The sequence below is a fragment of the Prionailurus viverrinus genome, chromosome B3, assembly GCF_022837055.1.
Source record: "Prionailurus viverrinus isolate Anna chromosome B3, UM_Priviv_1.0, whole genome shotgun sequence".
NCBI classification, from domain to species: Eukaryota; Metazoa; Chordata; class Mammalia; order Carnivora; family Felidae; genus Prionailurus; species Prionailurus viverrinus.
The window spans coordinates 37865684-37879855 of NC_062566.1; the positions used below are offsets into that span (position 1 = coordinate 37865684).

Consider the following 14172-nt stretch of genomic DNA (forward strand, 5'->3'; position numbering starts at 1 on the left):
TCTCTCTCACTGTAAAGTAAATGATTAAAATTTTTTAGATAATAAGTTGTAAATTACTTTCATAACTCTGTAAAGTAAAAGGAAATTAAAAAAAAAAATACAGGGGCGCCTGGGTGGCTCAGTCGGTTGAGTGTCCGACTTCGGCTCAATGATGATCTCACGGTTGGTGAGTTTGAGCCCCGCGTCAGGCTCTGTGCTGACAGCTCAGAGCCTGGAGCTGTTTTGGATTCTGTGTCTCCCTCTCTCTCTGTCCCTCCCCAATTCGTGCTCTGTCTCTGTCTCTGTCAAAAATAAACATTAAAAATTTTTTAACAAAACACAGACCCGTTAGAGGGAACGATGTTGGAAATACTCAACCAACATCTTCCACCCATTTTGCTCTCTCCCATTACCACGAACACTTGAAGACCCCAAAGTGTACTTGTGTCCCAAGTACACAAAAGGCAAGGAAACGCCTACCATTGTGTGGACTTGTGAAAGCTTATAATTACCAGAGACCAATGTGACCACTGTTCCCACTCCAGTGTTTGCTGGGGGATTCATCAGCAGCGCTGATTAATTCACTGCTCTTCACATAGGTTACTTTAGATAAGCAAATGGAAGAAGGAAATTACTTTGTTGGGTTCATTTAACAAATGTTTTTGGAGCTCAAGGCTCAGTGCTGAGCCCTGGGACCCAAGGATGGATGAAGCATAATCCCTGTTCTCAAAGGGTTCATTTCTACCAAGCAACTGGCCTCCAACACAAGAGCTCAGCTGGAGGAAATGCAGCCAGACACAGGTGGAAAAGGACACTTCAGCCAGCCCTTGAGTGAGCAACTGTGATATGTGGACAGTACTCTAAGTGCATCATGTCTCTAACAACTCTGTCAGGTCAAAGTCCTCTCCATCCTTCTGCTGTTGAGGAAACAGACCCAGAAAACAGAAGCCACTTGCTCATCATTGGTGCCTGTGTGAGAATCCACGGCCCAGGCAAACACACAAGGGCCAAGGTTATCACATCACTGAGCCGGGAGGGGACCCCATCTCCCGGTTGCAGGAGCCCTGGCTCCGGGTGGAAAAGCAACCATGATTCCCCAAAACCGGAGAAGCAAGACAGAGCTGTTTTCGAGATCCCCTTCCCTCCCTTCCTGGGAAGGCCCACTCCACACCGCAGAGGGCAAGTATTTGTGTGGGTTGAGTAACAGTTTGTAAAACCATCTTAACAGCACCGTTCCCACCACTGTCCAGACCAGGAGTCCCCCCTGGCCACAGAAGCCTAGCTCTGTGGGTTCAACTGAATTCTACATTTGATGGGTACACAGGAGTATATACTTGAGGCCAAAGCAGAGGAGACTAACTGAAACCTGAAAACCCATCAAGCACTGCAATTGCATATGAGATCCATGACAGACCAAATAACCCTCTGCAAAGTAAAACTCCTTGGAGATTGACTCTGATGCACAAATGCCACAAAATGGCCAGAAAATGGTCTTGAGAACACATTGAATCGACCTGACCCCTTGCCCTCTGCCTTCCAGCCATGAGCCATGGATGGCTAAGAAGTAGCACGGGCTCTGGGGACCCCTGGCAGCTATCAGTCCCCCTGGGTAGCTGGCCCCAAGAAGGCAGGCTGAGACTGGCAGCGGGGGGGGGGGGGGGGGGGGGGGGGGGGCAAGAAGTGGCGTCGGAAAGTAATACACAACTCGCTCTGCCCTGCCCGTTGCTGCCTCACTTCATTGACCAAGCTCCTACCCTGACTCAAAGGGCTTTGGAGTGCCTACAGAAGCAAAATCTTACCATTGACATGCAGGGAAAGGCCACATCCAGGGGTGTGAGAGGAAGATGGAAGCCAACACAAATCAGCAGCAACCCTACGGTGGTACCAGCCCTTAAATCCCATTTTTAGTGGGGATTCAGGTGGCAAGGCCAGAGGAGGAAGAGCTCAGCATGACGTCTGACAGAGGAGGCTGGACCCCAAATGCACCTGCTGTGTGAGGCAGCGAATTCCTTTATCCCAGCCTCCGTCTTGCCCTCTGTAAAATGGTGACTGCCTACCTTATGGGCCGGAGGGAGGGCTGAGACACAAGACCACCTGCCAGGCACTTAGCCAGGCACCCGGTACATCTTGAATACTCCTTAAATGGCTGTTGAAAGTGCTCATCACTCAAGCGGTGTATCAACATGGCTTCTCGGGAAGACGCAACACTACCTGTGAAAATCTCGACTGCCGCGGTGCTGATCCGGCCACGACGCAGCAGGGTCTCATGCCAACAACCACGGGGCCATCCCAATGCCGGGACTCAAGACACCTACTTTGGTAGCAGCGACCCGAACCCCTCCAGCCACCCTGCTCACAGCCTCTTTGCCTGCTTGGAGGTTTCACACAGCTGCCAACACGGTCCCTCTCAACACCCCACTTGGGAACCAGGGTGGTGGCCCTGTCGATATGGCCTCTGCTCTTGAAAAACACCCTCCTGATTTCCAGAAATGCCGACTTACAGAGAGGGCACACTGCACAGAGACCCCACAGGATTTCAATGCACAAATTTGAGAAGCACGGCATTTCAGAGGTCACTGACAAAACCACAAGTTAGGATGACAATGAGACAGGGGCACATGGACACAGGTGAGGTAAGAGGTTCCCGTACTTTTCAGCCGGGCTCCTGTTTCAGTACACTCAGCCTCACGCAGCTGAGGGAGACAGACTGGCCAGACAAAATTCCATCAGTTCTCTGGGGGCTTGACAGACACACCTCTCGAGGCGTTCCCCAAGAGTCACACTCCAAGACAAGTGTCCCATGCTTCAAGAACCTTAGACCTTACTTCTCCAAGCGTGATCTATACAACAATAGCATTGGCATCATTTGGAACTTGCTAGAAATGCAGAATTTCAGGCCCCACCCAAAACCACCCAGTCAGGAATTTGCATTTTAACTGGATCCCCAGGAGACCCGGCTGTATTCAGAACAGAACGATCTATCCACTTAGGGTTGTGACAGTGAAGTTTTCACTTTGTCTTTTTCTTCCTTCATAGAAGTGCCAGGACAGCAGACTGTGCCTACCTCAGCCACCAGCACATCCTAGTTACTCAAATATTCGTTGCATGAACCAACATATGAACGGGTGGTCTATCAAGTAACTGAAGAGACCAATGCTGTTGTTAAGTGCAAAGAAAAAGGCAGGCAGGGGTCCAAGAGAAAAAGACAAAGAGAATATGGAGGGAGGGGGTCTTTAAGTGAGTCAAATAAGGCCTCCCTAAAAGGGAGGGCGATGTGAGGATCAAACATGACAGAGAAGGGGGGAACATCTGGGCAAAGAGGAGGTCGGGCAGAGGGCCACCACCTGCATTTGCCCCCCCCTCAAGAATCAGTTCCTGTAGGTAAGTAAAGATGCACTGTCAACATTTGCCCTGGTGGTACAACCAAGAAGCTCCAAGGAGGCAAATACAGAAGGGCCGTGACCTCTACGATGGCTGGGGGCAGAAAGGTGGTGCCTGTGGTCACCACTGCCGTTTCCAAGGCTCCTGGAGTTGAGTGTTAGAAAGCCCGGCAGCCGTGGCTGGAGGTCGTGACTCCTGGCCACCACCCTTCACCCTCCGAGTCCACGGGCCTCCAGCTACTTGCCAAGTAGAAACACGCAGGTCACTCACAGTTTTCAACAAGTTGCTCCAGGCGTTTGTGGGCAGCGAGACATCCAAGAGCCGGGGAACCCAGTCCAGATGTTACCCTACAGCAGCACGCTGGCAAAGAGGAGACAAAAGACAAAGGTCAGGGCAATGTTCTCCCGACACTGAATGACATCGATGGGGTTCAGGCTAGAAGCGGGCAGAAAAGGACAACAGGGAAGGCCAGTGGCCTCTGAGCACCATGCAGTTAGACTGCTGGCCTCCCCTCTGCCCTCCGTGTCAGGAGAGACACCACCACACCCTGATCCAATCTGCCAATCCCCCAATGTAGAGCCAAAAGACAGCCGTCACAAGTCCTAGGAGGCATTGGACCCAACCGGTCTTTACAGAAGAGAACAATCAAGACTCTAACAAGAGCTGCCTTGCCCAAAACTAGGAGCAAGTAATGGCCATACTAGGAGCGGAATCACAGAAACCACGTCTGGAAAGCTTACATGTACCTGTGAATTACCTTCCTTAATAAAACTCACGTTTCTAAATGTTACTCTTATTCTGTCTGGCTCTTAACCGACTAAACGAGTCAAAACAGCCTGCATTTCCAAATCTTAACCCTTCCCCTAAATTCTCTCTCTGTAATCCCCGAAGACTTTCAACAGCCAAAATGAGACTCCTGGTTTTCTTCAAAAACAAAGTTTAAGAGAAGAAAACCTTTCACATTTGAGTACAAGGAGTCTAAAACCTTTGGTGGGTGGGTGGGTAGGGGGCGGGAAACACTGAATATCTAAAAAGTCTCAGTTTATGAGATGGAAGGAATATAGAACCCAAATGAAAGCTCTGTTCCCACACATCAGGTTTATATACCCCAGAGACCAGAAACCTCCCAGGAAATGCTCAGAGACCCTAAGTAGCAGTACATTTCAAAAATGGGTGGCCTAAGACTGTTGTCAAAGGTCATTTTGTTAAAATGAAATTGATGATCGAAATCCCAATTCTCTAGGAAATGAGTCTTCTGAGTGTATTTTTAAATTAACCTTCGTCTAATGATATATTTAAACCATAATCATCTAAATAGCTCTTTCCCTGGGGTTTTAGTTCCGGCTGACCCCGACATGTCAATATATGCTTGGACACATCACCCCTAACTTTGCAGACATGCAGGCAACTCACCCATAAAAAGAACGTGAATGGGACAAAACTCAGGTGTCCCTCAGCTACAGAACTCAAAAATTCCCTCTCATTGCTGGAACAACGCTTAAGTTACCTCACATTAAGTCAGCTTATACAAAGCATAATTACTCGCCTACTTTGACGAAGTAAATGTCAGTCTTTATGAATTTAAATTGCCCTATCTCTTAAGGAAATAACTAGGAAGTCATAATAACAATAGTTGTGTTCTGTTTCTAGGGAGTTAGCTTCAGCAGGGACCAATCTGCCCCCACCCTCACTAAATGGGTATTTGGATCTGTTTCCCCAAAGGTCCAGTATTTATAGGCCAAAGTTACAGTTTCTCCTGCATCAAGTGGAACTTAGGCAGTGAGGTCATTTGTTTTGAAACTACAGCAACCACCCCAATTTCCCCCCACCATTTAGCATTCTAGTTACTCTGGGTCAAAGAAAGGAAATGCAGCTTTGAAAGAAAAGGTAAAGACTGCTAGGCCGCCGGGAACACAGTCAAGAATTCCACCCTGGACAAGCCACGGTATGACTTACTGTTCATTTCCCTTTCAACACTCAGGCACACACAAATGTCACAAGTCCATGCAGACATACAGTTAGATCAAACCTATTTCAAAGTCTTCAACAGCTCCAGTATTCACCTAGAAAATGGAAAACGGGCCAGGGTGGCTCAGTCAGGTAGGCATCCGACTCTTAGTTTCAGCTCAGGTCATGATCTCATGGTTTGTGGGTTCAAGCCCCGCATCAGGCTCTGCACTGACCAGCACAGAGCCTGCTTGGAACCTCTCTCTCCCTCTTTTTCGAAATAAATAAATTTAAGAAAAAAAAAAAATGGGGGCGGAATGTGCCTGGGTGGCTCAGTCGGTTAAGCATCAGACTTTGGCTCAGATCATGGTCTTACGGTTCGTGAGTTTGAGCCCCGCATCAGACTCTGTGCTGACAGCTTGGAGCCTGGAGCCTGCTTCAGATTCTGTGTCTCCCTCTCTCTCTGGCCCTGCCCCACTCAAACTCTGTCTTTCGCTATCTCAAAAATAAACCTTAAAAAAAAAAAAATAGGTGGAACAAAAAGTAACAAGAAAGAAACAAAAAACAAAACCTACCATAATGGCCACATTATTCCTTATCCTTATGGAGAGGGAGGGTCCACAAATTCCTCTTAAGTATCCTTGACTCTTTCACCCAAAAGAACACAATGCCTTCAATTTCAAAGGGTTCACAAGCCCCCTGAAGTTTCTCTCTGTACGTGTGGCTGAGGACCCCTGCTGAATTAAAATGTTAGAAGGATTCCCCTTTTCTAATTCTCTCCCCCTTGTAAATGGGGGTATCAAGGACAATCTCATTTACAAAGTGATCCACAAGAGCAGGGACCATGGAGAAAACTGGCTTCTGGCGGCATTTATGGTGGAAAAGTCACACTCTGCAGCTAGCGATGCTCACAAGGGTTCAGAGCCCTCTACATCTGTGATCCTTTGCTGAACAGTTTAGCAGAAAGCTTCCCAAAGCTACTTGTTTATGCTCGGTACTTGATTTTTCAAAACCAAGAATATAATGCACATCAAGCAACAAACACACTCATCATTGGGAACGCATACACAGGTACTAACAGTAACAAAAGCAGGAGTGATCTAAACAAAAAGTTAAGACACTGATCACCTCTGAGGTGAAAGGACATCTTGTACTATTTTGTCACACTGATTTCTTAACCTGGTTGTTGGCTTCACAGATGTTCGTTTTACTCTTCAAAATGTACCTATACGTTTTATATACTCTATGAATAGGTCACAAAGCAATTTGGGTAACTGGGGGTGGGGGGTGGGGGGGAGGACTGGAGTCAGTCAATGACAGGGACCTCCAGGCATTTTTGTCTCAGCCCTCATTTAAGACAGGCCACTCAGCCTGTGGAATGAGGCCTGTGCTTGTCAAAGGGTGGGGCCCACAAAGGAACAGTTAAAATTCTGGCTCCAGGGGCACCTTCTATAAATACACTTTCATTTTTAAACGTCCACGCCCTGGGACAGTCCTGTGCTCTGGGGCTGAGGCCATGCTGACCTCCAGCGCTGCCTGTCACTCTGGGAAGGGCTGGTGTTGGGTTTCTGCAAACCCAGTGGTCTTTCCTCTTACATGATCTGCAGGGCTCTTTCCCGCGGCACATTCTGTTACCATGAACAAGCCCGGGAAGCCTTCCTGATCAGCTGAGAAGGGAGCGAAGACCCAGAGGCTTCTCCAAGTTTGGAAGAACCCTTGGCCACGCCGTCCTCAGCTAGACACAAAGGCCAGGGTTCCTTACATATTCTCCTTCGGATGCATCATCAACACTTGACCTTCCTGTGGAGAATTCTGCTCATTCAGTGAGTGATCAACTCAGCTGCTCATGAGGAAAAAAAATGGGTGAAGTGTCTGGAAACTTGAACAGTAGGTCTCAATTCCTCGCCCTTCCCACACACATACCAATATCCTCTTGGCCACATAAGGCAAGCAGGCAATTCAGAGATGACCCCTGTTTTGCAATCTCCCTAGCAGACTCGCCGCCATTTTTATTTTCTAGTTACAGTAGACAAACACTGACACCATGACATCCAACATCTCAATGGGTTTAGGACCACTTGGACTGATACCAGAGACACACGCGCCTAATCGAGCAAGTGCCGCAGCCCGACATCTCCTGTTCAGAGTTTCTTCTCACTCAAGTCTGTGCTTTGAAAAAGCAAAACAGAAGCCAAAGTAAGAGTACAGAACACACTCTTTCATAAGTCACTTTCTTGCCAAAAAAAAACAAAAAAAAAAACACAAAACATCTCACTGGATTCTGCCATCTTTCGAACTCAAGACAGGCATGGCTTGCTTTCCTGTGTACGCACACATGAGAATTTGAGTGTGGGTGTATGTGCGGGTGTATGTGCACGTGCGTGTGGCACACACACATGCACACACACACGCGCCCAACATTCTTCTTGATGGATTCCAAACAATAGCTTCCAGGGAAACCATTGCTAGGAGTTCAGGAAAAGTAAAGGTCCTGCCAATTTCAGAAGGACAAAGGGTTTCAGCCACTAACAAGGGAACAAAATGATCTCATTGCCCCTTTCCCACTGAGACTGTAAGTGGGATCCTTCCAATTTCAGAGCGCTCACTTACAGGCACGGTCACTGTTTCCACACAATGGGACCCATGTGGAAGGACAGCCAAACCAGGAAACAGATTCCAGAAGTAGCCTTTTGATGTTTAACCCAGACAATCTGCAGACGAGGCTCTACAGCCAAGGTGGGGGCTGACACTCTCAGTGAGGAGCAAGACCCTGGCAGTAGTCACCGCATCTAACAGCTTGTTCCTTTAAACCAAGGCGTGGGCCAGGACTGAACATGGACTCTCCAATGACAGGCATGCATCTCTGGGGCACTAGACTGTGCTCAACTGTAATTCCTTGTGATTCCCGCATGCCTCCAAGAACACAGGTAATAAAAGGTCTCATGGTGCTTTCCCCCCCACGTGTCGTGGGTCATGGGACAGCACATAGTCCTACAGGGGTGGGGAGGGGTGGATGGGATACATGAAGGTAGCTGTTCATGTAGCCCTCATGGGTTTGCTGCATTTATTACCCACCCAGAGGACAGGCACCGTGCTGAGTGGTGGGAGGAGGTGGTAGCTCCTTTTAAGGTCAAAAAAAATTCTGAAGATTCTTTCCTGCAAATGCCAACACACACACACACACACACACACACACATACACACACACACACACGTAGCTGTGCTTCTAGTATCCTTGGAGATAGCAAATTAAGACACAAATGCTTTAAAATAAATTTTTAATTAACCCCACTATCTCCTACATACATTTTTAAAATAGCAAAAACAAACTCCACGACAGTTTCATTGCGTAGACAAATACTTCACACACATGAATTAAGGATCCCTTGAGCAACCCCCACAACACAGCAGCATGTGTTCTTTCTGCCCCAAACTAGGGCTGGGGTAGCGGCCGAGGGGTAAAAATGACCTCCACAAGCCCCCCCAAAATATCAGGCATACTTGAAGGCTACACTGTTGGAAGAAAACTTTAGGTCCCATGTAAATATAGGAACTATTTTAAGTTATTTATCTTGAGAGCGCAAACGAGTACAAGCAGGGGAGGAGAAGGGAGAGAGGCAAAGAATCCCAGGCAGGAGCTACACGGTCAGCGCAGAGCCCGATGAGGGGCTCAAAGTTACAAACCAGGAAAGCATGACTTGAGTCAACATCAAGAGTTGGACTCTTAACCGACTGAGCCACCCAGGAGCCCCAGAGCAAGTATTTTTTTTAACTAAGCCACAACTTGCATCACCTGTCAGAGCTGCCAGACTTCTCCATCACCGCACCCCACCCAGGACCCCTCACCGCACCCCACCCAGGACCCCTCACACACTCTCCTGTGATACCCACTGCAGGCTTTGGGAAATCCGCTTCAGCGTACTTTTCATACTGTTCTAGAATCCTCTTTTCTCTCCTCTCTCAGCCCGGGGTTCCTGTCCAGCAAGGACTGCCCTTTCCTGGAGGCATCCCTACAGCACCTTACACAGGGTGCACAATAGAGTTAAAGCAAGTGAAAAATCAAGAGGAGGGATTAAGGATTCCTCACAAAGGAGTTTGCAGGCAACTAAGGGGAGGCAGAGTTTGGGGAGGATGAGGAGGATGGCTGGACCTGTTCTGAGTACAGCCTAACTCAGGGATTCCACATCCAGGTTTGAAAACTTACAACTGTAATAAATATACGAGAAGAAAACAAAAAAAAAAAATCCAACAGTCTTCCCAAAGGCCCAGCCCACATGAGCAGCCTGGCTTCCCCATCCATCAGTCTGACAGCAGGAGAAAGACTCGAATTTAGACTCGAAACTGTTCATTTTCTTCTTTTCTGTGCCTTTCTGTTGCGCTTGTAGTGCTGGCCCCTTCTCCCGCCCTCCTCCCTTCTCCCCTGGGTGTGCCCTCCACCACATTCACAACAGAGTTCCAATTACTTACCTTGGGAAAGGGCACCCTGCACAATGAGACCCCTACCAGTTGGCTCCTGACTCCGCCCCTTCCCAGAGACTCACACAGACACACCTCCACGAACCACAAACCAGTCCCCAGAGTGTCTGTGGGATTCTCCCCACCCCACCACTTCCTGCCTTCCACTCACCCACTTGGGAGTCTGTGCCCAAGTCATTCCTCCCAGGAAAGCCCAACCAGCATCGCCGGATATAAATCTACCTTCCTCCAAAGTCCGGCTCACATCCCCTCCTCCCCCTCACACCCAGGCCCCCCTAGACGATCCCCAGGATGCTCCCAATCAAAATTAGTCTTTTCCTTCCCCTACCATGCCCTAGGCTTTTGTCTCACTGTGAGAGACCTTACAGCAGCACGTTAGCTTCTGGGTGCCTTTCACCCCCCTGAAAGACTTCCTGGCAGGCATGGATGCCACCACCTTCACCTTCATGCCCCATAGAGCATTCAGTATAAACCTTGGCAAGCACTGAGGGCTCAGATACCTAGGATGTGACTATCACTTAGTGTTTCAAGGGTCTTTATGGGTGGCTCCCAGGGTGCCAATTTTACAATCAAGCCAAGCACACTAACAGCCTGACCAAGAAGATGAACATTAAAAAAAATAAAATCTATTTTTGAGAGAGCGACAGACAGAGAGAGAGGGAGACACAGAATCCGAAGCAGCTCCAGGCTCTGAGCTGTCAGCACAGAGCCCGAAGCACGGCTCGAACTCACGGACCATGAGGTCATGACCTGAGCTGAAGTTGGATGCTTAACTGACTGAGCCACCCTGGGCCCTGTTAGAGTCCCCCGCCCCCATACACACTCTAACACAAGTATTCAGTCACGTAAGTCCATCCGTCCTGGCTCGATTTCCCAAGGGCCGAACAACCCAACTGCCTCTGCAAACCCAGGATTTCTCCAGGACCTACTTGGAAAGCATGCGACTTGGGAACGCACAGGTACACTTTTCTTTATACAGGACACAGCTTCCGGATAAGTAGCATTGCTAAATCAACTCCGTTTGTAAATTCACTCTGAGGCCATGGATTTCTGGAGACAGATTAATCTACACACTTCTTCTAATTCACTGGGTAGGTCACGTGGGTCTAGAATTTAGACTGGTCCCTTGGTCCTCAAATGCAGCTGCTTAGGAACAGACAGAAAAGGCAATGTCATTAATGCTCCTCCCCGATGAGAAGTCTGCGTACATGCTCCAAGTACAATAAGGAAGCAATATAGGACCCCAGTCAAGAAGCCTCTGGAATCTTTTTTCCCCCAACACAAATGTTTCTCATTTGGTCCAGACCCTGTTTCAATTACACGCCAAGGCAAGACAAAGAAAAAGCCCACTACCTACCACCCACTCCTGCTTTCATGAAGACATTATAAATTATCTTTATTACGTCATACAGTAAAGTTGCCTCACATAAGGTAATGTTGACAAATGGTTACAGGAGCTGTTTTCTCAACAACGGCTTTACTCGTAGGTGTTCATTCCTTGGTGTCTGCCAGGCACCCGCCTTAGAGCTCTCCAGAAAACCAGACGGCATCGGGATGTGTGTCCCGTCTGAAGCCTTTGGCGTTAATTTCTAAAGCACGGTCGTGAACATCAACATCAAAACACAGCTCCTGTGTAATATTAAACACTTTTAGAAACAAAAATTGACTGTCTTGCTATTCTAACTTTCCCCAGTCGGTAGTTTTAACTCTCAACATGGACTCCACAGGCCAACCCCAGCGTCACCATTCTGTTAGAGGCATTTCAAATAAATTTTTAACAGCATGCTGCTATCTCCCCTGGCACATTTCATAGATTAGGTCAAGTCTCAGGCAACACGTTTAAATCCTCAGGGTCCCACAACAGCACTAGGCCTGTCCCCTTTTGAGTGTTGGCTATAGGTTCACACTCCAGAAGGCAAGCCAGAAGCTTTCCCATTTAAGCCAGAAAGGAAGGAAGGGCAAACTTTGGAGTATTTCAGATTTGTTGTAATGTTTTGTTTATCTGTGAAACAGAAAGAGACACAGTACAAGCAGGGGAGGGGCAAAGAGAGAGGGGCAGAATCCGAAGCAGGCTGTCAGCACAGAGCCAGATGTGGGGGCTCGAACCCACAGACCGTGAGATCCTGACCCGAGCTGAAGTTGGACGCTTAGACAAGTGAGCCACCCAGGTGCTCCTTGAATTTTTTTTTTTTTAGCTTATTCATTTTGAGACCCAGGGAGCCAGCATAAACAGAGGATGGACAAAGAGAGAAGGAAAGAGAATCCCAAGCAGGTTCTGCACTGCCCATGCAGAGACCAACGTGGGGCTCAAACTGACAAACCAGGAGATTATGACGTGAGCCAAAACCAAGAGTGTTGGTGGCTCACCTGAGCCACCCAGGTGCCCTCAGAAGTACCTGAACTCTTAAAGGCTAGAAATCCTTTACTATCGTTGTCTCTGTTGTTGAGTGTGTGAACTTACCCTTGATTCTACACCAAAGATAGATCTTTTTAGCTCCAACCAGAAATTTTAGATGAATAATTTGAGATCCCTGGCCCATGGCTCATCAAACTCTGCCAGAATTCCACCAAAAAGTGGGAGGAGCACCTGGCACTGAGAAGCAATTCACAGCAAGCATGAGATTGCCTTCATTTATCAAGTTCGATGTTCTAGCTTAAATTCAGATCATGCAAATTTTGCACTTATTCAATATGTGCTTTCTTGCTTTCATTCAAAAATAACCTTGTGTCTTCCAAATTTACTGAGTAAAATTAAGGCTCCAGTAACAGTCTTAGATTTCTCCTATGGTCTCCTATACCCAGCTTTACCACCCAGCACTTCCCCGGGAAGCATGATCTTGGCTCTGCCCTTCCTTCTACAGATAAGAAACCTGTACATACATTTGGTGACTTGACCAAGAGAGTGGAAGGCAGGCTAGGTATAGAAACCAGGTCTCTGGCCTCTCAGGGTTTGGGGGGGAAGGGGGGGAGTAGCTACCTACCCCTGTGCATCCATAGATTCACCTCAACTCCTTAATTCATAAAGTCATGGTCTACTTCAAAAGTCTGCTCACACATCTGCTCTGTATTTACGTAAGTTTAACTTGTTAAGTGTCCTCTTCCAAGCTTACCCCATTTGCAAAATGTCACCTGTCACCATTTTCTGATTGTCCACCTGTCCAACCTGTCACCGTTTTCCGATTGGCAACATCTCCTTCGCCTTCAGAGGATTTTGACTTCTCCCCTACTCACTACACACATGGTCCTCATCCACAACCATCAGCTAAAATCAAAAGGACAAGCTGCTTAAGAGACAAGTCCTCCGTGTGCAAAATCTAAGGAGAAAACCACAATCAACCTACTCAAGGGAGAACAGTCATCCCAAACACAATGCAATTCAGTTCACAACTGTGTTTACCACTTTCCCGTAAAAGGCCTTTGAGCCAGTTTTATCTACTCTAAGAGGTCTAGTAAACATTATTTTAGCTGCGTATTTCACATTTCAAAGCAAAAGAGGAAAGGGTTCATGCTATCTAAGAGTTGTGTTTATGAATTCCCAGGGTCACCATATACAGCTAAAACACTGGTTGGGTTGTGAACTGGGAAGAAAGAATTCTCCCCAAACGGGGCATATTTAGCATTTCTGGCTGTCACAACTGAAAGGTGGGGTGGCAATATATGTTCCTGGCATCTAGTGGAGAAAGGTCAAGGACGGTGCTTAACATCCTAAGAGGCACAAGGCAGCCTCCACAACACAATGATCCGACCCAATGCATGGCAGTCAGAACCCTTATTAAAAATACAGGAAGCACCAGGGCCCCTGGGTGGCTCTGTCAGTTAAGTGTCTGACTTCAGCTCAGGTCATGATCTTGCAGTTTGTGAGTTCGAGCCACGTTGGGCTCTGTGCTGACAGCTCAGAGCCTGGAGCCTGCTTCAGATTTTATGTCTCCTTCTCTCTCTCTGCCCCTCCCTTGCTTACGCGGTCTCTTTCGCTATCTCACTCTCAAAAAGAAACATTAAAACTTTTTAAAAATTAAAAAAATACAGGAAGCTGGGAGAACATTGCAGCCAAGTCCTAAGTCTTCTCCCGATAGGCTGCTTGGTCTGGACGTAGTATCCGAATTCCTAGGTTTCTGGTTCAAGATCACTCAACAGAGGTTGGCTTATTTCAGAGATTCTACTCCTTCTAAATGGGATTTAACTGTTATTTCTCAAAGCCTTCCAGTATAGCAGGTCAAGCCTGAAGCTACAATCTCTTACTTGAAGACTTTTGTTCAGGGGCATTTCCCTACCTGTCTTCTCTCTCAGCCCTGTCTCATTTCCATGGAGAGGAGGAACCGTGATGAAAACAGCTTGTTTCTCTGTATCACTACCCACAAAACAAGTCCCTGGTCACCTCCCAGTTCACAG

At 47.7% G+C, this 14172-nt stretch overlaps 1 protein-coding gene across 3 annotated transcripts in view; it reads right to left on the reverse strand.

Moving 5' to 3' along the window:
• Positions 1-14172, reverse strand: part of TLN2 (talin 2) — a 456802-nt gene that overhangs the window by 379557 nt on the left and 63073 nt on the right. For all 3 annotated transcript variants that reach the window (XR_007153041.1, XM_047863106.1, XM_047863103.1), the window contains exon 2: positions 3631-3720. The gene's annotated coding sequence lies outside the window, so the exon portion shown is untranslated. The remainder of the gene's footprint in view (positions 1-3630; positions 3721-14172) is intronic.